Here is a 16,696-nt window from a genome sequence, read left to right as displayed (position 1 = left end):
ACTTCCTTATTCTCCTAGGGTTTAAAATTCCTTATACAATTTCTGCCTTTTTCAATAGGATACTGAGAGAATTAATTCATTAGAGCATTGAGATCATTTGAAGAATGGAAGGAAACAAACTGCTGCAAAAGTACAATTTGCTAAAAATTGGTTTTATTATCCCACTTAATAATGGGATAATGCACTTGAACAGCAGAGAATTTTGTAGTGGATTATTCAGAGGGAATTGTTTTGTGCAGATCATTTCTGCATTAATATTAAAACCTTCTTGGCCTAGAGATACTTCAATGTAACGGTTATATGCATTTCTATTTCAGATCACATAACGTCTGCTTATAACGCAATGCTGTGTCACTCAAAAGGTGAGAAAATTAATAAAGTCGTTTTTAGAAGCACTAAATACTTTAGAAAACAACACTTCATTAGTATAATCACTAAAAAGCGTGTGATCACAGTACCAGCACCTTAGAAGACAAATTTCAAGCCTAAAATCTCACCTTGTACGTACATGCGTATATATGCATAGAGAGAGAGAGACAGGCACACGCGCACACCCCTATCTCGGAAGGGTTCCCAAGGAGCACTGCTGAGGGTTTGGAACGGCTCCTTCCCACCCCTCCTCAGAAGGAGCCACCCTTGAAGCAGCCCAGCCAGAACGACAGTGCTGGATGGCAAATCTGCAAGGACTAAAGTCAGGCAGCTACCTGGAAAGAAAAAGGATCCTTCGTGGTGTATTTATAAATGCTAAATGGCCTGGGAAACCGCTGAGAGATTTCTCATGCTCAGATCCTCATTTTCTCTTGCGTGGTCATCCCTGGGACAGCTCTGGAAAACAAGGCAGCCATTTTCTCATAAGCTGTTACACTCGGCAAACCAGATTGAAGTGCTTGATAAGCTGCTGTTCTCTTCCGTGCCTGCAGCAATCGGAGGGGAAAAACAACCCATCACCCACAAACAGGTACAACCACAGCCATTTCTGTACTTGCCTGGTATGAGTCAGGGCGCAGATGGGGCCGGGGGAGGGGAGGGATGGGGAGGCCTGGATGCAAACACATCAATATGCATGGCGAGCGCCTGCCCTAGCCCAGCTGCCGATCCCACGGTTCGTCCCTGCAAAACCTTACGGACCTGCAAAATAACGCTGCTTCCCCGCCGTTCTGCGTTTCTAAAAATGAACCGCCACTGTTAGAAAAGACTTCGCTTTTGCAGAACCTGCGGGTCTAGGGTACTGCCTTGTGCGCGGTGTGAAAAATGCCTCCAAGCCCTGGGGTCAGGAAGGGAATAAAGTGATTTTAACGTGCAGTCGGCAGACACACACCCACCCCCCATATGTGCACCTGTATGCACACACATACATGACGTAATTTTCGTAAGCAACACGGCTGTAAGGAAGCTCGCTCAAATAATTTGTTAGGGGACCAGACTGTCAAAACCACTAAGCAACCCAGCTCTGCACAGTGTACAAATATAGATATTCAAAATTGCTAATCGCTTCAGAATATAAAGGTCTGTCCCCACATGTAAAGCAAGAAGCCATGACACCTATACTTACATTTACTTCTGTTTTCTATTATAATCCTCTCTCTTGTCATTTTCATAAACCTCCCTCTTTTGCAGCAGTGTTTTGAAATTTGGCAGCGAGAAGCCCTGAGTGCAGGGAGATGCCTTTCCAGTCCCATGCAAAATGTGTTCAGACTTAGCTATGCTCAAAACTGCTGGGGAAAAAAATTCCCACTTCAGTTTTGTCAGCAGAGACTACTAAAAACCAGCTGCTAAAGTCCCCCACTACCCCATGCGTGCTGCCTGCCCAGCCCTGGCTCTTTGTTCCAACACGAAGTCGGGCTCCAGCCAGCCCCCAGCCAGCAGGCAGCTCTGCTGGCTCACCCAGCCAGGCCTGAAGGAAGCCCAACTGGTGGGGGACACATGCCCACCCCCCCCCAATTTGGCCACTTCTGATGGCTTTTGCTTGGCTGGCGTGAGCATGCTGCACAGGGCTCCTTCTCTACCCAGAGGCTGCGCGCACAGAAGGTGATTCCTGAAGCCACGAAGTCCCCATGCCTCAGGCTCAGTTCGACCCACAGACGGCTGGCAAACCTGCCTGGCTTGGCTCTCTGCTGGTGCAAAGGCACATTTAATTCATTACATCCAACTCGGACATCTCTTTCGGCGGCTGGTCCGCGAGAGACAGCGGTACAATCCCACTACCTAAGGTACTCGTTTAGGTCAGCTTTAAGGGATTTTGTCACGTGGGGCCACTGGCCAGGAATCCCCAACCTAGGACTGCTGTCAATACTGTGTGTTTTTAAGCACTACACCTAGTAGGTTTCCTTTCTCTACAGAAAACAGTACAACAGCCAAGGACGTAACACATAAGCAAAAATGCTATTAAGACTGTGGAGACCCTCAATATGAGAAAAGCACACCCGAGCTGTCAAAACCTAAGGCATCTCCTCTCACTTGCTTCCTCCAGCAAGAAGCACAACCTTGCTCTGACCTCTCCCTTCCTACCACCTCCCCGGGCTCCAGGCAGGTCCCACCAGCACCCGCTGCCGCTCCCACACTGGGAAAACGGCAGCAGCTGAACTCAGGCAATGCTAACGAGGACATTTCTTGCGCTACCGCCTGCTCCAGCTCTTGAGCGCAAGCATTAAGTTTGCCCCTGCGACCTTTGCATTTTGCACTTTCGCACATGCTTGCTAAGGCGGTTGTTAAGTCAAGGTGGTACCCAGCCCACGGTACCTAATGCTGCGAACCGTAACTCTTTCCCAAAGTTACTACATTACTTTACACCATGCTTTGCAATGGGGCTATTGTAAAGGATGGCAGTACACACCAGAGGTGACTCTTGCTAGCTTTGCAGAACCTCACTAAGACAGAAAGTCCGAATAAACACAAGTAGAGCACCCATACTTCAAACACGTGATGTCCTCATCAGTCACCAAAACTACTGAAACAGAGCCACCACGTTCTACATGATTAGCTGGTGAAGAACACTGTCGTTGTACAACCATTGATTTTTACTGGGTAAAGTAAGTCTTGTTTTTCTGCCAAGTATACATGCACCAAGGCATTTTTTAATATCTTTTATTTTGGAATGCAGGATAGTGTAAGTTTAAGAGTAGAAAGTCTCCTCGCTCCACTAAAATTCAAAGTATGTAAAACCACAGCTCTATCAATCATGCCATCTGTGCTAGAAATGCCATTCTTTTCTTGTTTTTCTTTTCTTTTTTTTTTTTTTTTTTGCCACGGGACTATTATATCATGTGCAGGTGGCAATGTCTAAAAATACATCACAGAAGATATATGTAAAACCAGAATACTCCTCTTCTTGATCAAAACAGTAAGTAGAAATGAACCTATGCTGATCGAGCTCGTACCTCTTGGCACTGGAGATTTTCTCACTAGACCTGCAACACAGTTCCCAGAAGGGAAACGCACAGTTCCTCACACCCGTTTCATACCATCAAACCAGATAAAATGGCTTGATCTCTTCCAGGAAGGAAGGAGTTTGGTGGTGGAGCGAGGAGTCAGACAAGCACCATATGGCCAGAAAGGAGGGAAGACAAAAGCGAGGACCGAGCCACCTCTCTCAGCGGCAGCAAGAGTTACGTTGGCTCAGCTGTGTTGTCTAATTAAGTATTCTAAATCAATTAAGACTGAAGCCAATTTGTACACATGAATCTTTGTATTTATAAATGAACCTAAATATTCCACAGTAATATTCCATACGGTTTAACTCCTGTAGTACATGGACAGAAACCAAGGACTGGCTGAGCTCATTAGCCATGAAAACATGCAGTTTTATCAGGCAAGCTTTTGTCCAGCAATACAAAAAATGAGCAGTGAATGAATGAATGCACCCCATCCCGCCCTATAAAACAATGGTCCCCAATGCAGGAATGTCAGTTAATGTCAATTAACAGTAAAGATGTTCTCTCAGTTGTTTGGAACTGTCACCAGGTCCAAGCTCCAGCCTGCTGAGGTATTTCTATAACAACAACAACAACATCACGAGAGAATTTATTGACATCAGTCATCCGCTGATAAGACCACCAGCATTTGTAAATAATTCTCACACATCTTCCCAGAATACTAAATTTCTTTCTCTGCCTGGAGAGCATTTCCCCAGGTTTTTATTTGGGCGGTGATCTCAAGCAGAGGCACGGTGGCTGCAGACACCCACTGAGGTAATACTCCGTGCATGCCTATCTCGCCTCTCCGCACAAACGGCTGAGCCGCTCGTCATTCAGTGGCCCAGGACGGCGATTTATAGCCTGTTCTAGGCAGACCGGATCTGGCAATGGTTTGCTTTAAAAAGGTGCACAGCAGAGTAAAGCGTTTCAGCAGTGACTCAGCGTTGTATATTAATAGCCAGCCTAAGCTTATTTAAGACCCTGCCATTCCCATGTGTCGGGGACAGGGGCTGGATCAGACTGTTGATCTGACTGGAAGCTCACCTCGCAAACAAAACCATTTTTCAGCACTGCGCAGCGGCATGACGACAGGGCCAACAGCGCCCAGGGAGCAGGAGCACAGGTCAAGGGGAAGGGGAGGGAGGGCAGGACAGGCCTTTCTGGAGCTGCTGCATTTGGAACGGCTCAGGTCAACTGCAAAGACTTGGATTCCCTCGGCCCACAGAAGGAAGCAGAGGCCAAGGCTGCTGAAGTGGTGAAGAATTGAGCCCCACGTAAGTCTTTATACCCACCATGCAAAGTGAATGCAACAGAAAACAGTGCTTAGAAGAATCCTGTATACTCACCCTGCACGCGCATAAATACCCATGTGCAGAAATGAAAAGAATCAGCTGCTGGTATATGCTTTTGGTCAAACTGGAAAGCACAGGGAGGTGAGAAATAGAAAAAGTCACCACAATCTGATTAGCTGTGTAATTAAGACTAAACTGGGAGATCAATAAGGGAAACTATAAGGAGGGTTTTTTCAGCACAGTACGCCGGAGAGAAAATGGGAAATCTGGTGGAAATCTAATGGGATAAAGTAACAGATGGTAGGTAGACACCCAGGGGACATGGAATATGTTTAAAGATGATACTGGCTAACAGTATGATTAAGAGTGTATGCCATATCACAATGCACTGAGTTGAACTAGAATGTAAGTAGTAAGGCCATAAAAACCTTAATATTCTAGGTCAGAGTTACATACTTTTACAAACACTTGCAAGACAAATAGGAAGAATGCTTACAAAAAGGCTCTACCCAGCACAAGTATCTGGGCTATTTAAGGGAATGGCTCTTGACCTTGTCTTGAGAAATGTGGCAAACAACTGCCTACAAATATGACACAGGATACCACAAAGAGGACAAGCAATGAAGTTCATCAACAAAGATACAACAATAAATAATGGACTCACTGTACAGAAAAGAAAACTTGAGTTACATTTCTGGAAACATCTTAGAGGGCAGAACAAGCTACCAGTGGAGCTGTGCAAACCACTGTCATCTGGGTGACCTGAACCTACCTGACAGTACATCATTCTACCAGGCCTGTAAGGACTCTGAGGAAAAAAAACCTAGATCAATCCCCATGCATTTTTTCAAACACAAGTACATCAGTAACCTCCAGCAAAATCTTCCACATAACCCACTGTTCTTCCAGTTGGTACGCATGCAAGAGTACGGATTGCAGTCTATAAGCTCAACACACAAGCAGGTAAACTCAAGGTGGCCTCTCATGCTCAGGCAACACTTTAAATTTTCTCTTGGGTACAATCAAGTTTGCTATACCAGTCTTATGAAACTATGGTGGTCCTGTGCCTTCCAAATATTTGCCAACAATTAAATAATACCTATAAACAATACAGTCCAGCTGCAGAACTGCTTATGTCTCCATAAAATAAATAAACATTATATATATATAAACTCCAGATATATACAGATAGATGGATACATACATACATACTAGAGTGTTAAATGGAGTAGATGTAAACAAATGATATAAAAAGATATAAACCAATGCTGCATTATTATAAGCCAGTTATTTATGTAGATTTATTTTAAAATATGTCTGATTGCATTCATAGCACTGATGAAGAGAACAGTAATGCACTAAACATCATTAAACACTTAAACTAAAATTCCTCCTTGATCGTCCCTTCACAACCACTTTGATTCCACTTTGCCACCCAGGACAAGAATAACTGCATGACTTGAAGGTCAGAAAATTCCTACGCCGTTATGAGAGCAAACGAAATAATTTCCAAAAGCAGAGCCCTCTCCCATGCACAATCCTGCTTTCGGCTCTCCCATCTCCAACTGGCACTAATTTAAATTAGGGGACTGGTAGCTTTAGCACTTCAGCTGGTATCAATTACCATTATATCATGCAAAACACTCCCTGAAGTAATCAGGAACCAAGCTGCTTATGGAAATAGCGTAAAAACCGCACCAGAAATGAAATAGAAGCCAGTATACAGCAGAGACATAACCAGCCCCTCTATAAGAAAAAGAGATTTAAATGGGCAGCTGCACTCTGCATCAGCAGAATTACAGCCATTTCTGTGAATGGTTTTAAGGTGCATAGAGAGGTCACTGTCTCCCATAGACTGGGTTACTGCAAAGCCCATGGATAATAACTACAGCAAGGAAGCAACTGGGTACTGGACTGCCTTAAAACAGCTGAGGAGAAATAGAATAAGCCAGAATGATGCGGACTCTGACGCAGCTTCAGAGCAGGCATCGTCCTCTGATTTACTCACAGCTAGCTCATGAGAACTTCACAGTGTTTTTACAACCATAGAATCCAATAAACCAAGCCCCAAAACACAGATTTTTTTATCCTAGTCCAGGAAAATGGTGAGAGGTAATGAGCTTGGGCCCAATGAAATGTGATGTAAGGAACCAAAAAGAAACACACGCTTAGGAAGCTTAAGTTTTAACAGCCACCTTGCATTGTTGTGCTTGTGTCTGTTCTTGGTATCCCACCTAAATGGCTTTTGCCCAGGAACAAAGTATTTTGTTTTAAGGATGCTTAAACAGGTACTTGTCATATAGGGCAAGCTTGCTCAACTGAGGAGCCAGCTAAAGTCATTCAGGGCCTACCTTACACGTACTGAAAGGGCAGATACAGATAGGCTTCCTGGCACCCTTCCATCCTACGATTTCCTACTTCTATTACACTGATGATTCAAATCTAATTTTAACAAGCAAGCAAGCCTTATGCTGTCCGCAACCATTGTTCCAAGACAGAAGGAAAATACTTTAAACACATTTCCGTGCCTTTCAACATCTGCATTTTTGTATTGCTTTTGTTCCTGGAGAGGGGCACGGAAAAGGAAAATAAGGGAAGCACTTCCCAAGGTAGGGAGCTAAGATATCAGTGCTGTCACTTATCATTTCCTAAACAAGCCTAATTTTTCGAAACAATACATGGGTAGCAGAAGGGTATTATTAATTTAAGAACTAATGCTTTGAAAGTCTAAAAAACTTGCTACAGTAACTAAGCAGGTTTCAAAAAAACATTCCCCTAAGATCACATAAAAATAACGGGGTTTGTTTCAAAAATAGAAAAACATTTTCCACATCCTTTGGTAAAATTGAGTCCTACACAGCCATGTTTTTGTTTGTTGTTTTTTTTTTTTTTTTATTATTTATAACTAACTATATGCATCTCTTTACAATGAAGTCTGTGTGTAAATGAAACTTCTCCACCAGTTTAGAAAGAATCTAAAATTTTCCTTGACTGTACAGTATCTCACAAGGAGACCACTCACCATGTTTCAAAGCGTTGCCCTAAGAGATCAGAAAAAGCAAGAGAATTTGAGTATTCTTTTACCTATTTTCAGATGGCCTTCAAAAGCAAAGTCAACACAGAAATGAAGAGCTGAGTTCATTAGTTGTACAGCAAAAGAAGTCATCCCATATAATGTGTATTGGTAGTGAGTGAGAAATTGCAAGGGGCAAGATATTCACCGAGCATAATTAGTTCAGAAGATTATTATAGAAGAAAAACATAAACATGGTTCCAACAACCAAGGATAAGACAACAAGCATAGAAAAGTCTTCCTGACAAGAAGAAACAGCCCTGTTTGTTCTGAGTTACAGCACAATCAAGTTAGCTATGTGGCACATCCTGCTGTTTGTATCATATGATTTTCGTAACTTAAAATGGAAGATTAAAGCCACCTGCAGGTCTCCTAAACAATAAAAATGCTATACTGTGGTGCTGAAATATGTAAGGTGCTTCCATTACCTCGAATTCACATCACAGAAGGTTATTTATGCATTGGAATGGGAAATATTTAATAGCATTTAACACTCTTAACAGGTAAAGAAAATACTACCTGTGTAACACACTGCCTTGTTTTTACAGCCTCTGTAAAATACACTGCTATACTGTTAACTGAATGGCAGTAGTCAAAACATGGGGGATCAAGTGTTGCAGTCCTCTTAGACATTATGGAACCTGCGCAAGGTATTTAATTTGATCTCTTTGTTCAAGTCAGTGGTATTTGCATTCATTTACATTCAGCAAGTTATTAATGTAAAAAAGCTAAGATTCTTTCATTTCTCCTTTTCTCCCAGACTCCATTTGTTCTTCTGTAGAACTATTGCCATAAATAAAATGATGCATTTAGACTGGCTGTGATACTGCCAGCCAATTTCACTGCAGATAAAGGTCAAGGAAAAAAATTACTAAAAACCAACATAACATTTTTTTCCGAATTCTCTCTATAAAACATCAGTGCCAAGCATTTAAGTAAACTTTGAACATTGGTCAATCCTTACTGGGCTCCTATGCGGGCTGTATGTTTTATCTCCCATAACAGCAGCACTGGGCAGAAGGCATCATAAGTGTAACTTTTGGAGCAGGACAAATTACTGAACTATTTCTTCAGTTTCTTGCACAGTAACTACTGTGTTGCAACTGTTCTCCAGAAACATACAACCATCATCTCAGCTAAATAATCTGCACGTATGAAAGCCCCAACCTTAACTGAAGACCTTCATAAACATGAAGACAAAAAGAGACCAGTACATTACCTAATGGAGTTTCCTCAATAACACAAGTTTTGAAACTCAAACATGCAATTCTTGCATTACACGTAACTTTGAAACATTGAAAGAAATCTGTATTTTAGAAACTCATCTGAACAGGATGTAAATATTTCAGCTAATGGACAATTCCTCATCTCAATTTTAACAATTTTCCAGCTTTCAAATAGCTATGAATATTGGGGGAATAACAAAATCTGCTTCCTGTTTGAATTCTTCTACCTTTAGCTTATTTCCAGTGCATCTTTTTATTTCCGTAACTTCCAAACAAAAGAGCCTTCTCATATCATAAATCTTCACACCCTTATTACCAGATGATGACCAAATCACAGTTTCAGTCTCTATTTGACAAAACAGATTGGATTTTATCAGTTTCCAACCAGAAAGATGAGCTCCTCCAGAACTCCCAAACTCTCTCCCCAATACGTCCAAACACTTTGAGCTTCAGGTATGAGTGCTGCCCCTCCATACTACATGAATATCATACATTCTGTATGTATAGTAAATACACTTTTTATTTGTTAGTCTTGCAATCCTACATCAAAACATCGTATCACTGAATGGTAGACTTATGTGCAAGCTGTACACTACGGCCACAGAACACCTCAAGATACACAAATAACAACTTCTGAAGGAGCTTTAGATATTATGGGCTTGCACAGATCAAAACAAAAAGACATCACTTTGCTATTCCTTATCACTATCTTTACAATGAGTAGTGTAATGTGAAACAATGAACTGAAGAGCACAGTAAGAAAACTAACATCTAAAATCACCTGGAGATCTGGAGTAGGAAAATGGGAGAAAAATGCTGGTATTTAGTTCAGAACGAGGATGTTCAGAAACAACGCGATACAGCTTTTTCCAGTGACTACAACTGGAATCAGTAACTGCTGGATTTGCTTACAAATTCAGCCAGTGTTTTAGGGACAGGACGCAGGACAGGCTTCTGCAAAACTAGGCAAATACTTAAGCACATGTTATTATCATACAGTATTAGCAAAGACACAGCCCTGTACATCTGGCTTCAAAGCACAGGAGATGCTGCATCCCCTGCTTTCCTCATCGTAGACGTGCACACAAACCACTTAGCCTATTTTGGACGTTTAACGTTGACTAGATAGAAGTTCCAGAGACAAGAAGGACTTGGGATTTAATGCAATGAAAAGGAAATGTAGAAATACAAATGGAAAGTAGCAAAGAGGTATTACTTGGGAACATGCAAGATATAACAAGTTTGGTACCAAGAAAAAAAAAATTAGCGATAAGGAAGGAAGGAAGGAAGGAAGGAAGGAAGGAAGGAAGGAAGGAAGGAAGGAAGGAAGGAAGGAAGGAAGGAAGGAAGGAAGGAAGGGAAAAAGTGCACTGAGCTGTAAGTGAAGCAGGAGAAATTATGGGCAGGCAAGCTACATAGTAGAATTTAACAAAGAGAAGCATCAGAAATCATGCTAACAGAAAAAACATATATATCCTCTATAAATTTAGGAGGACCTGGACTCCTGAACCTCCTGGTTAAATGAAGGGGAAGTCTCTAAAAAGCAAAAACTTGAAGAACTGACTTTTGAGTAAAGACTGAGAGATAAATTTGTACAGCTGAAAAATTGCACAGTGGGGCAAAGAGAAACTGGGGTAATAGTTTACAAATATCTACAGGGGGAATCTGCATAGCAGAAAAAGGAAGACATTTTCTATCAGATATGGAAACTGAAGAAGGAGTAAATGGAAATTTTTTTTTTTAAAATGGAAAATATTGAGTGACTAGCAGGAAAGGCTTTTTGGAGGGGAACAACTGTTGGCCTGTGAAAAAACTGCTATAGGGAATACTGCAAAGCTACTGCTGGGCAAAATAACAGAAAATGCACTGATGGGAACAGTCCTGTATCAACACGGAGGAATGCCTCGAATGATGTAAAAGACCACTTCCCAGTCTGCCTATTTATACATTGTGCATACCGTAACTAAGACATATTACCTGAACATTTGTGCTCCCTTTTTAATATAACGCTAATGTACTTTATTACTGATTTTAGCAGACTTTAATAGGAGGAAGCATATATTCAATTATTTTATTTCATGCTTTGAATACAAATGGCGAGCGTCTACACTCAAGTTTACTGCTTCTGGCCTCACCCTCTCGTAAAAAAAGCACTGGCACATTTTAGAATTCAGAGCGGCCCTCCCCAGCCCAGCCGCTCTCTTGGCTGGTTTGCTGGGATCTATATATCCAATCTAATTATTTTGATTCCCATTTCCAACCCTATCAGTGGTGCAGTGGTGCAAGAAATCAAAATGCCAGTCTCCTGAATGTGTTAGAACCTAAAAGCTAACAGCTACTCATTTGCAGAGGCATCGTTGTGTGGCCCAAAGCCCCTGTCATCATGCAATTTATGTTCAGTGTTCTGGATGTGACTTGAGAGGGGTTTCCCAGCGTACCAATACTGAGCATTTCATAGAACGTTTCAGATATGCTACAGGTTGTTGCATCATCTTGTTCTGTCACAGCATAACTGACTAACAAAACCCAGTAACACTTCAGTTTAGGTTTTGTCTTTTTAAAGACTTCCTTAAGTCCTTGTTATTTTTCCCTTTGTTTTCTTAAAAGGGAAAAAAAATAGCATCATACAAGCTTATCTTCCCTTAAGTGATCAGAAGAGAAAGTCAGCAATACTCCTGCCAAAACACCTACTATCCTCTCAAGTCAGGGGGATCATATGTTGCTCACTAGCTGAATTCCCTTGGGGGTCTTTTCCCCGACTATATGCTTTCCCCCTCTTGAATTACAGTCTTACTTAGATTACTAATGCCTCTGCACCACCAAAAATATTCCCATTCATTTCCACAGCTTTTACAAATATGATAACATGATTTGTGTTTTAATATAAGCATCACCGTTCTACTTTTTATTATGAATATCATATGTTTGGCAAGCTGTCTGACCTTCCTTATGATGATGAATGCCGCAGAAAACAATTTGCTGTATCTTTAAAGAAATGGCCAATTCAATTACATTATGCCAGAAGCTTTCAAATCCCTCTCTGCCAAACGTCTTTGCTATATCCTGCCACAGACAGCCCATTTGTATTCCAGCACAGTAGGACACTTGTTTTATTGAAGCATACAGTTCTAGTTAGGTACTATCAACAGAGCACTATTTCAGTTCTTCAGCTCTGTGTTCCTTCCCACCCCCTCTAACCTCGGTTATTAGGATTTTCAATTTTACTGACCAAACGTGTATGCGTTACTAATTACATGCACGAAATCCAGTAGTTATCGACTGCTACAACAAAATACATTAGTGACCAATTACAGGAGTTCTTGGCAGCAATGGTTATCATTTTAGTGGATTTAATCATTGCACTTAAAGTGAAGCTTGAGATTCCCTTTGAGATTACACCACTAATTGCTTCTGTTTTGCCAGTTACTGCATGAGCTGGTTTGCAAAAAGGATCACTAAAGATGCTCTCTAAATATCGAAGAGCAGCAAACAGATGAAGCCTCCTGTAATGAGTCCCCCTCGCAATAAAAACACAGCATCAATTCATTCATACCACAATGCCAATCCCCAATACATATCCCCCTTGTCATTCCCTCTTTCCTTCTCATTTCTTGTTATTTGGACAGACAACAGCAATACAGCTGCATTGCTCTTCACATGAATTGTGTGACACGCTATCATTCATTTATATAGATCGTGAGAATATTACACCTTTTTTAAAAAAATCATTTCCCCCCCTCTTCTGTGTTTGCAGAGAAGATACTACTTGTTATTCTTATTATGACAGAATGTTTGAATGGTCTTAGACCTTTAAGGAAAAAAAAAACCAAAACAAAACCAAAATACCAACCTAGGCAAAGCACATGATTTATTACATGCACAATACCACCATAATAGGCTTCCACTAAAAACAAACACTCCCCCTCCAAAGGAATTTGTAATATAACATATTGTTCTTTAAAAGCCCACGTCTACCTCCAGATCCCCACTAGTGATGAATGATCTGGTTTACAGCCTCATAAAGCAGAAGTGTCTATATATTTTAATGCTGAAGCCAACCACAGGACTTTGGTACCTTTCAAATTTAGTGATATACTACTTTCCAAACACCAATGAAAGGCAGTGACACTTGGCTTCAGGCAAAACAAGGAGGTATAATTTCATCAACATTTTAGGTCTGATCAAAATAAGTTGTCCTTCCAAAGACAGCAAGTGTGGGGGAGGGTTGCAACTACAGTTCTGTTAGCTGTCTGAGAACAAGCTATTTTAATTAAAAAAAAATTGTTTAAATAAATTTGTTTGGTTCCTTTTTATTAAAATTTCAGCTACTGGAGCTTTCCATTACTCAAACACCACTTTCCAAACAACAAAGAACCCCTCTCAAAAACATAAAAACCCAAAAATCCTCAACCAAAAATTTCTCATAAGATTAAAAAACCTTCTAGAATTGTCTCATTAAACATCAGCTTTTTCAAGATTTCAGTAGATGCTAAGTTGATACAACTCTAATTAGAAACTTAATTGATCTCTGAGAGAGATACTGTAGAGTTTTAAATCCCCAGACACTTCTAGACCATGAACAGCAGAGCATGATATCTTTAAAAACTGTCAGAAACCATACACTATGATTTAGAAAAATAATAACAATCTCCCTGAAATTAACTGCTAAAAGAAGTTGAAGAGCTTCATCCTACAGTATCAGCTGGCTGTAGCAACAGTGCCAGTTGGCTTCACTTCAGCCTCTAAATACGGTACAGACTATTACCTACCAATCACTGCAAAAGAACATAACACAGTACACAGAGGGTGGTGTCATGGATATGTTTCATCTTGCTTCAAACCCAGATGTAGATTTGCACAAACCCGTGGATCTTTCCAGAACACCAGGCCCAAAAACTGCTACATGCAAGATGCTCTCAAAAACAAGGCCAGTTCATTTCCATGCTTAACTGAGAAAATCTTGCCCCAGGGCACTCAATTTCAAGTCTGGATGAGAAAATCTGTAGGTGATGCAGTAACTACAATAACTGGCAAATAATAAACTGGATAAAACACCTAAATTAGAGTACAGATCAATCCTACATTCATAAAGATATAGACTACACAATTTAATTGGATTATCCCCATCTCTTAGTTCAATAGTTCTTGACTTCTGCCTTCCTCAAACAACAATTAAGGACAATTTTCAAGTAAAAAGTAACATAACACTGACACAATATCTTTTTGTCAAGGCAGAAGTCACTACACCTACAAATCTTCAAGCCCAGCAGAATGACCACCTTTCTTTTGCATGGGCAAGCTCCTGTCTCATGTACACAAGCACAAAATTTAAGCTATAATTCCAAAAAGATTGCAGTTGCACCTGGAATTTCTAGTGCTGCCTTCCAAATGAGGAAACGGGAACAAGACAGGAAAAGAAAATATTCCCTAAATGAACAGCTGAGCTTATGTAGCACCCAAAATACAAAAGGTCAGGAAATACCTGTCTTTCATCACTGTCAAAAGCAATAGACTAAAATATGCAGAGTAGGACTGATAACACAGGAAATAAATGAAAACATTTGCTGCGTGTTAGTATAGAAGTTAAAAGAAACAAGGCAAAAACCTCTCTCAAAGGTCCCTGCTGGATTTAAAACAGAGCTGTTGAGCCAATTTTGATTTCAAAACATGCCATTATCATTTAAGAATACTGAACTTCTCTCCTTTAATAAACCTTACACCTGTTCACTAGTCCACAGACCTAATTCCTAAAACCATGCACATTGAGCTCACGATATTTGCAGGAACCAGAACTTCAGCGAGAACTACAAATACACAGGAAAGCAACCAGTTAGTTACAATGCAGGCTCAGGCATTATTTGTGATTCACTACCTAACTTACAAATCAAAGAATGATAATGCTAAATGCTGCCACGATGCATTTCTGAATGAATTGAAAGTCTTCGGTGTGTATAGCTCACAAAGCCTGGCATATTTTTAAGTTACATATTTAATTCACTTTAATATCAGAAGCAATGAGAGACTTTTGTCTACTACTCTATCGCAAAGCAATAAACACAGTAAATACTATGGCAAAATTAAATACACTTTTTTACGCAGTGACGTGACAGATCTATTTTTAATTTCATGCATTCAGTACAAGAATATGATTAAACCACAGCACAGATCTGGAATAAAATGCACTGATAACAAGTTTAGACCAGATTAAATCAAGAGACTCTCAGATGACAAGTAGAGTTTGTAAAATTTAATGTAGATACCAGTAAGGATATTCAACTTACCGAAGCCTTCCAAAACTAAACATAATTCTTTTAGCATGATAAATGCCCGCAGGAAGAAGGGCTCCAGCTCTGGCAATTGTTTTGGAAAACTCAATTAACTTGCTCATTATTAAAAGTATGTTACCAGTAGAAAGAAGTTTTCTGCTATACTATACTTATCTGCTCATTAATATTACATGCATTTCATATATGAGCATGTATGAATAAATAAATACGTTAAATAATACAACAAAGTACCTTTTTGACTTGTAAAATAATTTACTGTAACCAGAATAACGCTTGAATTGCCAGGAAAGGAAGCTAGGTAGATAACTGAAAAATATTCTTCCTGCCTTTTCAGAAACCTGTGTAGGCTGGGTTTGGGACTGGGGACCTTCAGATGCTGAGGAATGTCTGCCACATGCCCCGTCAAAGCTGATGAAGAAAAGCTGCCCCTGTCTTATATTAATGGAAGCTAATCCAACTATTTTAACAGAAGCAAACCCAACCAAGACAACAGCTTTTGTCTCCAACAACGTGAAATGAGCATTAACCCTTTCCAAGACAACCATATTAGGTCACCATGAGGTCGTCTTCCTAGCCTTCACCCTCTGATGACCTCACAACTTAACTTGGCCTCTTCTTAGGACTTCAGTCCTGCTGAATCTCAGTACCTTATTATGATCACAAACCAGCAAGATAGTTTAACTTTAAGAAACAGAGAGGTTGTTCAAACTCAGAACTTAGTCTCAAGAAAATAACTGAAAAGGCAAAACACCAAAATACCAAGAAACCCTGCATGTAATCTATGTTTAATTTTATGGAGGCTTTAAGGGTAGCAATAAAAAGCAAACCTACTGCAAAGCACTGAAGGCTCTATACAACATTCCCTTTAGCTAGCCCTCATACTTCTAGTCCTTTTCAATTCAAAAGCCAAGGTATTGTCTCAAGTTGCAGATTGCAATTAGGCATGGAGATGCTGAAAAACATTTAACAGTTTTAACATTTCGTAAAGCTGATTTCCAGCTAAGCATTCACTTACTCAGGTGCAAGAACAGTCAAGCTCCCCAGTTTCCCCCAGATTTTCCCTTCAGGCCAGTTTTATCCTTAGGTACCTGTGCACAATAAAAAACAAAGAAAAAATCTATTTACATAACGCCTCATAAGTTCATCTCTTGATTATATCAACTCTTACGGCTGCAAATTGTCAGCAATTTGAAAATTCCGATCTCCGGTTTTTCTAACAGGATTATTTCCCATCAATTTGCTTAACCAGAAGCAAACTCAAAGTTTTTTTCCCTTGCGAGAAGACTAGGTTTTATTTGACCAGTTCTACGTATATATTTTTTTAGACTCAGCACAACTTTAAATGAAAGAGTTTTCTGTGAGAAGCCTCATGTAAATTCAACCTAGTAGAAGGCAGGATTGCATG

The 16,696-nt window shown here is 40.3% G+C and overlaps 1 protein-coding gene and 1 long non-coding RNA gene across 4 annotated transcripts in view; one reads left to right on the top strand and one right to left on the bottom strand.

Moving 5' to 3' along the window:
* Positions 1-16,696, bottom strand: part of TBL1X (transducin beta like 1 X-linked) — a 203,545-nt gene that overhangs the window by 129,592 nt on the left and 57,257 nt on the right. Inside the window, exon 2 of one of the 2 annotated variants that reach the window (XM_075057375.1) lies at positions 16,307-16,379. The exons of the other annotated variant lie outside the window; for it this stretch is intronic. The gene's annotated coding sequence lies outside the window, so the exon portion shown is untranslated. The remainder of the gene's footprint in view (positions 1-16,306; positions 16,380-16,696) is intronic. 2 annotated transcript variants of the gene reach the window in all.
* On the top strand, positions 663-15,723 carry LOC142044636 (uncharacterized). Of its 2 annotated transcripts, none has more exons than XR_012654382.1 (3): positions 663-958; positions 3,270-4,687; positions 15,626-15,723. It is a non-coding gene; the product is annotated as an uncharacterized LOC142044636 (long non-coding RNA). The 2 variants fall into 2 exon arrangements; XR_012654383.1 differs by lacking the exon at positions 15,626-15,723 and having other exon boundaries at positions 3,270-3,340; positions 3,497-5,385.

This window comes from Buteo buteo, chromosome 25 (genome assembly GCF_964188355.1).
Source record: "Buteo buteo chromosome 25, bButBut1.hap1.1, whole genome shotgun sequence".
Classification (NCBI taxonomy): domain Eukaryota; kingdom Metazoa; phylum Chordata; class Aves; order Accipitriformes; family Accipitridae; genus Buteo; species Buteo buteo.
This window is presented reverse-complemented; position numbering and strand designations above follow the sequence as displayed.